At 46.5% G+C, this 8,294-nt stretch overlaps 3 non-coding genes across 3 annotated transcripts; 1 reads left to right on the plus strand and 2 right to left on the minus strand.

Annotated features, from left to right (window-relative positions):
• Positions 1 to 1,613: 1,613 nt before the first annotated feature.
• Positions 1,614 to 1,685, minus strand: trnaw-cca (transfer RNA tryptophan (anticodon CCA)). Its single transcript has one exon. It is a non-coding gene; the product is annotated as a tRNA-Trp (tRNA).
• A 440-nt stretch (positions 1,686 to 2,125) lies between these two features.
• Positions 2,126 to 2,197, minus strand: trnag-ucc (transfer RNA glycine (anticodon UCC)). The gene has a single exon. It is a non-coding gene; the product is annotated as a tRNA-Gly (tRNA).
• Positions 2,198 to 7,031: 4,834 nt separating this feature from the next.
• trnam-cau (transfer RNA methionine (anticodon CAU)) lies at positions 7,032 to 7,103 on the plus strand. Its single transcript has one exon. It is a non-coding gene; the product is annotated as a tRNA-Met (tRNA).
• Positions 7,104 to 8,294: the final 1,191 nt, after the last annotated feature.

The raw sequence follows: 8,294 nt of genomic DNA on the forward strand, positions 1-8,294 counted from the left end.
AAAATTCAGTCTTGTTCCGATTGAGATGCATTGATCGGGTAGTGAGGTCGGAACCACTCTGTCTATTGGGTAGTGTCAAAGCCAAGCGACATTTCATTGTTCGAGAGAATGAGGAGTTTACGGAATCAGGATATTTACCCGGCAAAATCTGCTGGAGGAGGGAATGAGGGGAGTCCAAAAATGTATTCAGAACTTTAATGTAGCGGCGGCAATGGAGCTTCACCAGAATGATACAGACATAGAAGGTTTCAATTACGAGGACAGCTGAGAATTATAGAATCATAGAATGGTTCCAGCACAGGGTGCGGCCATTCCGCCCACCGTGTCCATGTCAGTCGCCCAGAGCTGGAAAATCTCAGCAGACCTGGCAGCATCTGTGGAGCGGGAAACAGAGAATGGGAAGCAGGGTCAGACTGGACTGGAAACTGTAACTCTGTTTCTCTCTCCACAGATGCTGCCAGACCAGCCGAGTTATCCAACATTGTCTATTTCTGTTGCAGGATTTTATGATGAATCCCCATAGCGGCCTTGCCTTTGTGCTCGGCGGTTCTATTTATTTATTTAGTTCTGTATAAATTTAGAGTACCCAATTATTTTTTTCCCAATTAAGGGCCAATTTAGCGTGGCCAATCCACATACCTTGCACACCTTTGGGTTGTGGGGGTGAATCCCACGCAGACATGGGAAGAATGAGCAAACTCCAGACGGGCAGTGACCCAGGGCCGGGATGACGCTTCTATTTATAAAGACTGGTCCCGTATGGGCACTAAGGGCAATTTATCCAATCCACCTGATGCACGTCTTTGCACTGTGGGAGGAATCCGGAGCACCCGGAGGAAACCCACGCAGACACGGGCAGAACGTGCAGACTCCGCACAGGCAGTGAATCGAACCTGGGAGCCTGGCGCTGTGAAGCCACAGTGCTAGCCACTTGTGCTACCGTGCTTTGTGCCCAGAGAAGTTATTGCAGCGAATATATCAGTGGAGAACACGTGAAGAAATGAAAACGACATTTTAAGACCGTTTCACCATGGTGTGGAACTGATATATCAAACAAAAAACCGCACGCTTGTGCACCCAGGTAACTGGCTGAATGCAATGGTTGTATGCAACCCCGATAAACCTTTGATTTATTTGCTGAACAAGAATTTCCCCATCTCCGCCTTAAAAATAATCAATGTCCCGCTTCCGCGGCCTTCTGAGGCAGAGTTCCAAAGTCGCATAACTCTCTGAGAGGGAGAAATCTCCTCATCTCCGTCCGAAAAAGAGCGACATCCTTGTTTTTAACTGCCCAGGAGTACTAGTCACCCACGAGCAGTGAGATTTGACCAACTGTACGGGCAGCACGGTAGCACAATGGTTAGCACAGTTGGTTCAATATTCTCAGATAATAATATGGAAGCGGCCAACGTGCGGCTCGAACCCTCGACCCTGGGAGGTAGAGTCCCATTGCTCTACCGACTGAGCTATCCGAATGCTTGATGAAACTGCTCAAAAATATAAACTGAGCGGGTAAATCTGAAATATTCGGAAAAATTGTGGCTTTGAACAGAGTCATTTCGGGAACATTCCCACAGAGAGAAATTCCTGGAACCAGCGGCAGAAAAACTTCCTGAGCCTGACGTGATTTGAACACGCAACCTTCTGATCTGGAGTCAGACGCGCTACCGTTGCGCCACAAGCCCAAGCCCAAGAATTGAGCGTTTCTCCTCATAGATTTATGTTTTATTTACACCCAACCGTGCGAAAGAAACCCAAGGAGGTTATATTGAGGGATACGAAAGGGCCCTGAAGTAAAGCAGCTGTATCACGTGGTTAAGGTGATGCACAATAATCCATTGTGCTCTGTACACGTGGCTTCAAATCCCATCCTCGTCTGTAACGTGTCTGTTGTGTCTCTCTTTGGTCCACTTCATGACGCTGAAGTGAAATTGGTGTGATTTTTAGCTCTTGTCGGAGGGCTTGGGCAGTGAATAGTCGACTGACATATTGAAACCACATTAAAAAAGATGAGAAAGTTACTTATTTCACTCCTCGCTGTACTTGCCACTAAATTCTGAGTGAGAAACTTTCTCTTCCTCAGTTTGAAACTCACAAAGAGGTGCAAAAATTCCCAATTTATTATTGCGATGGCCGGGAATCGAACCCGGGTCAACTGCTTGGAAGGCAGCTATGCTCACCACTATACCACCATCGCTACTGATTGGAGACGTGTCCTTTTGGTTCTTTAGACCAGTTTGATTAACTGTTTCGTAACAAATACTTACTTTGCGGAAGTTGTTTCACTCCAATTTAAAATGCTCCTGAATGAAAGTGTCCGTGTCGCACGGCTCCTGTTCAGCCAGGAGATGGCACCAGTCCACAATAAATGTACATTCTATGTGTCATTACATAGGACACTTACTCTGGCCTGAGACCTTAACTCGTCCCTGTGTCCTGATGCTGCCATTTTCACCCTATTTCAGTAATCATAGAATGCCTCCAGTGCGGAAGGAGGCCATTCGGCCCATGGAACCGGTACCGACCCTCGGAAAGACCACCCGATTTCGGCCCAAACGCACCTAACCTTTCGAATACGTCAGGATGGCCGAGCGCTGGTCGCAGTCTCCTCTGGAGGTCAGGGCTCGAATCCCACTCCTGAAATTGACTTTTCCTCCGCGAGGCACCATTCAAACCTGGAACCCCTCCCTAACAGCACTGTGTGTGTACATACACCATATGGACTTGCAGCGGTTCCAGAATCACCTCACCGCCCATTCTCGCGGTCAATTAATGATAGATTGTAAATGTTTGGCCGAATCAGCGATAATCACAGCCAGAGGGACCTGCAATAACCCTCAGGGCAGGAAAGGCAACTCATTGTCCTTTGACCCAAAACCAAAATACTGTGGATGCTGCAAATCTGAAACAAAGACAGAAAATGCTGGAAATATTCAGCTGATCCGGCAGCTTCTGTGGAGAGAGAAACAGGTCGTTCCAATGAAATGTCAGGTTGTGAAATGTTAACTATTTCACTTTTCACAGATACTACAGATCCGTACCGTATTTCCAGCATTCCCTTGTGATTAACTGAACATCCTCAGACTCTGTAGCTTCGTCCGTTAAAGCGTCTGTTCACTGAAGAAAAATCTGGACTCAAATCCCAGCCCAGCCTTATTCCGTTTGACCACCTGTGCGATTGAGAACTTCCTCCACAACAGGGGGAAATGTGTTGGATTTCTAGTCGGAAAATATGCCTTTTGCAGGTTTAAATTCAGTAGAATATCTACAGAGATTGTAACACAATGACTGATTTCAGCTGCCATCATCCAGTTGTTAAATCTTTCCACTAAAAATCCACTGGATTTTCCCCTTTGACTTGAGTCCTGCTCCCAGAGGATCAGTTCAGTATTTTCAGTAATATTATATTTTGAATTGTGACGCTGAAATTGCTCACACTTCTCTCCATTGTTATCTACTCTGCAGGTGTTGACTGCACCGTCTAATGGAGACATGCTCACAGGGCTGTGAGAGAGGCTTTCTTTCAGGCGTGAGGCCTCTTTTGGTCCATCAACAGCAACCGGATGTCTGCAGAGAAACTCAGAATACCGAGCCCCTCTTCCCAGGATGGACTTAATCAGGGACAAGATGTTGTTTGAAGAGAGAATGAAAGGTCTGAAGAATTGGTCTGAGATTCCTGGCGTGTTGTGAAGAGAACAAGATGGTGGAGCAATGTGACAATAGCAGGATACGAGTTTGGGATAGAATCCAGTCTGTGCTGGGGGGGCTGCGGGAAGGAAGTTGTCTTGTCTGCCCACCCAAGCTGAATGTTGGGATTGAGCTTGTGTTCAGATTCCGAGAGGAGGGTGAAATCCTTTCACTGAGTTTCAAGCTCACAGTGCGGTTGAGTGTCTTGAGTTACAGGAAGATACAGACGGGATGGTCAAATGGGCAGAAAAGTGGCTGATAGAATTTAACGCTGTAAAATTAGATGTGATCCATTTGGTAGGGATTTTCGCAGTAACTTCATTGCAGTGTTAATATAAGCCTATTTGTGACAATAAAGAATAAAATATTATTATTGGATTAATGTGAATGGCCTGACACTGGGAAGTCCTGAGGAACAAACGGACCTTGGAGTGTTTGTCCATAGATCTCTGAAGGCAGAAGGGTAGGTTAATAGGGTGGTGGAAAAGACATTTGAGATACTTGTCTTTATCAATCGGGGCATGGATTACAAAAGCAGAGAGGTCATGGTGGAGTTGTATAGAATGATGGGGAGGTCACAGCTGGAGTACCGTGTGCAATTCTGGTCACCACATTCTAGCAAACATGTGACTGCACTGGATGGGGTGCAGAGGTGATTCAGCAGGATGTTGCTTGGGATGGAACATTTAGGATATGAAGAGAGGTTGGATAGGCTTGTTTTCTCTCTCTCGCGGGAACAGAGATGACTGAGGGGTGATCTCATCGAGGTGTACAAGATTATGATAGGTATAGACAGGGCGGATAGGGAGCACCTGTTCCCCTCAGTCACAAGGGGACACTGTATTATTCTGTGATTCTGTTACAGATCAGATCTTGGAGGTATCGCTGCTGTATTCCCAGGAGGTGGTGGTCTGATTCGGAGAGCAAAAGCTTCCATCGAGGACGGGGTTCTCAATAAGAACAAACTGGAGGTGTGGGATGTTAGAATCTGCTCAGCACTGATTCATTTTTATTCATTGTTGTGTCCTGAAATAAACACGTGGATTGTAGCTGTCCATTCAAAACAAAAATAGAATTCGGAAATTTCTGGCCAGTAACTTCACCATGTCCACGTTACATCACTCAGCATCCTCAGCTGCATCACATCTGGTCCACGTTTCAACAGCAGAGAGCACAGTTTCACAGCAGAGAGTACATTTCCACTGGAGAGATCGCAGTTTCTCAGCAGAGCGCACAGTCCACGGCAGAGAACACAGTCCCACAGCAGAGAGCACAGTTTCACAGCAGAGAACACAGTAACACAGCAGAGAACACAGTCCCACAGCAGAGAACACAGTCCCACAGCAGAGAGCACAGTTTCACAGCAGAGAACACAGTAACACAGCAGAGAGCACATTTCCACAGGAGAGGTCGCCGTTCCCCAGCAGAGCACAGTTCACAGCAGAGATCATATTCCACAGCAGAGAGCAGTTACACAGTAGAGATCTCGGTTCCACAGTAGAAATCACAGTTCAGCGGGAGAGAATATACTTAAATATCGGAAAGCAGTTTAACTAACATCAGGGAAGACCTTTCAATAACAGAGTGAAGATGCAGATAACACAGTTACACAAGAGGAAAGAGGGGAGATTTTACAACAAAGAACAAAGACAAAGAAAAGTACAGCAGAGGAACAGGCCCTTCGGCCCTCCAAGCCTGTGCCGACCATGCTGTCCATCTGAGCTAAAATCTTCTCGTCTTCCTGGGTCCATATCCCTATATTCCCATCCTATTCATGTATTTGTCAAGATGCCCTTAAATGTCACTATCGTCCCTGCTTCCACCACCTCATCTGGCAGCGAGTTCCAGGCACCCACTACCCTCTGTGTAAAATACTTGCCTCGTACATCTCCTGTAAACCTTGCCCCTCACACCTTAAACCTATGTCCCCCAGTAATTGACCCCTCTACCCTTGGAAAAAGCCTCTGACTATCCACTCTGTCTATGCCCCTCATAATTTTGTAGACCACTTTCAGGTCACCCCTCAACCTCCGTCGTTCCAGTGAGAACAAACCAAATTTATTGAACTGCTCCTCATAGCTAATGCCCTCCATACCAGGCAACATCCTGGCAAATTTCTTCTGCACCCTCTCTAAAGCCTCCACATCCTTCTGGTAGTGTGGCGACCAGAATTGAACACTATACTCCATGTGTGGCCTAACTAAGGTCCTACACAGCTGCAACATGACTTGCCAATTCTTATACTCAGTGCCCGGGCCAATGAAGGCAAGCATGCCATATGCCTTCTTGACTACCTTCTCCACTGTGTTGCCCCTTTCAGTGACCTGTGGACCTGTACACCTCGATCTCTCTGACTGTCAATACTCTTGAGGGTTCTACCATTCACTGTATATTCCCTACCTGCATTAGATCTTCCAAAATGCATTACCTCACATTTGTCCGGATTAAACTCCACCTGCCATCTCTCCACCCACGTCTCCAAACAATCTAAATCCTGCTGTATCCTCTGACAGTCCTCATCGCTATCCGCAATTCCACCAACCTTTTTTCGTCTGCAAAATTACGAATCAGACCCGTTACATTTTTCTCCAAATCATTTATATATACTACGAACAGCAAAGATCCCAGCACTGATCCCTGCGGGACACCACCAGACATAGCCCTCCAGTCAGAAACGCACCCTTCCATTGCTACTCTCTGCCTTCTATGACCTAGCCAAGTCTGTATCCATCTTGCTAGCTCACCCCTGATCCCCTGTGACTTCACCTTTTGTACCAGTCTGCCATGAGGGACCTTGTCAAATGCTTTACTGAAGTCCATATAGACAACATCCACTGCCCTCGCTGCATCAATCATCTTTGTGACCTCTTCCAAAAACTCTATCAAGTTAGTGCGACATGACCTCCCCTTCACAAAACCGTGCTGCCTCTCTCTAATACGTCCATTTGTTTCCACATGGGAGTAGATCCTGTCTCGAAGAACTCTCTCCAGTAATTTCCCTACCACTGACGTAAGGCTCACCGGCCTGTAGGTCCCTGCATTATCCTTGCTCCCCTTCTTAAACAAAGGAACAACATTGGCTATTCTCCAGTCCTCCGGGGCATCACCTGAAGACAGAGAACACTGGAACTTAATGGGAACACTTTCTATATATGACCAGTCAGTCGATGTGTGTTATCTTGTGTAAGGTGACAGTGTCCAGCTGCTGTGTGTGTGTGTTGCATTGTTGGTGAGTTACACAGTGGAATTGTGCCGCCAGGGTGCGCTGTCGAGCACACGTGGTCCTGATGAACAACATTGCGGAAGTAAGGAATTGTGTCGCTTCAACGCAATAACAAACATGGAGCAGAGTGGCGCAGCGGAAGCGTGCTGGGCCCATAACCCAGAGGTCGATGGATCGAAACCATTCTCTGCTATTTGTTTTTTATACTTTCCGTTACAGTAAAAAGAAACATTTAGCTTCTCACCACAAGTATATCTGGCATTTCTTTCCAGGAAACGTTTTTTTTTACTCGGCTGGAAGGGGGTTCCATCAAACACTTAATTTGTGCAACCAATGTCTAAAATGGCATTTACTCACACAGGGACACACGCTGTAAATGCTGCAAACACACACAGGCTTTCCATGATTGCAGAATGTTCAGCACCATTCACAACTCCTCTGTTAATGAAACAGTCCATGCCCAAATGCAGCAACCTGGACAATATCCAGGCTTGGGCTGAAAAGTTCCAGGCAAAGACCATCTCTAATAAGTGAGAATCTAACCATCGCCCCTTGACATTCACCGGAATTCCCATCACTGAAACCCCACTGCCAACATCTGACTGATTGCCATTGGGCAGAAACTGAACTGGTCATATAAACACTGTGGCTAGAAGGCAGGCCAAAGACTCGGACTCCTGTGGCGAGGCACTCACTCCCTGACTCCCCAAACCCTGTCGACACAGCATAAATCAGGAATGTATTGGAATAATTTCCATTTCCTTTAATAGTTGCAATTTCAACAACACTGAATAGGTTTGACACCATCTAGGACAAAGCATCCTGCTTGATCGGCACCCCATCCATAAACACTCACTCGCTCCACCACTGATGCAGAGTGGCAGCGTGTATACCAGCTACAGGATTCACTGCAGGAAGTCACCAAGGCTCCTTTGGCAACACCTTCCAAACCCACATCCACCACCATCTAGAGAGGAACAAGGGCGGCCGACACCGCGACCTGGAGGCTCTCCTCCAGCCACTCACCATCCTGTATTAGAACTATATCTCTGTTACTTCACTGCAGTTGGATTAATTATTTCTCTGATGTAATGTATCTGTCTCTGTGTATATCTGTGTCTGTGAGCACATGCGTGTTTCTATATATGTGTGTGTGTCTGAGAATATGTGTGAATGTTTATGTGCCTGTGTGTGTATACATGTATGTGCGGGTGTGTACAACTGTGTGTGTATAATGTGTGTGACTCTGTATACTGTGTGTGTACATGTGTATATTATACCTGTGTGTATGTTTGTGTATCCGTGTGTGTGCAACTGTGTGTATAATATGTGTGGGCCTGTACACTGTGTGTGTACGTGTGTATAGCTGTGTGTGTATACCTGT

The sequence above is a fragment of the Scyliorhinus torazame genome, chromosome 24, assembly GCF_047496885.1.
Source record: "Scyliorhinus torazame isolate Kashiwa2021f chromosome 24, sScyTor2.1, whole genome shotgun sequence".
Lineage (NCBI taxonomy): Eukaryota > Metazoa > Chordata > Chondrichthyes > Carcharhiniformes > Scyliorhinidae > Scyliorhinus > Scyliorhinus torazame.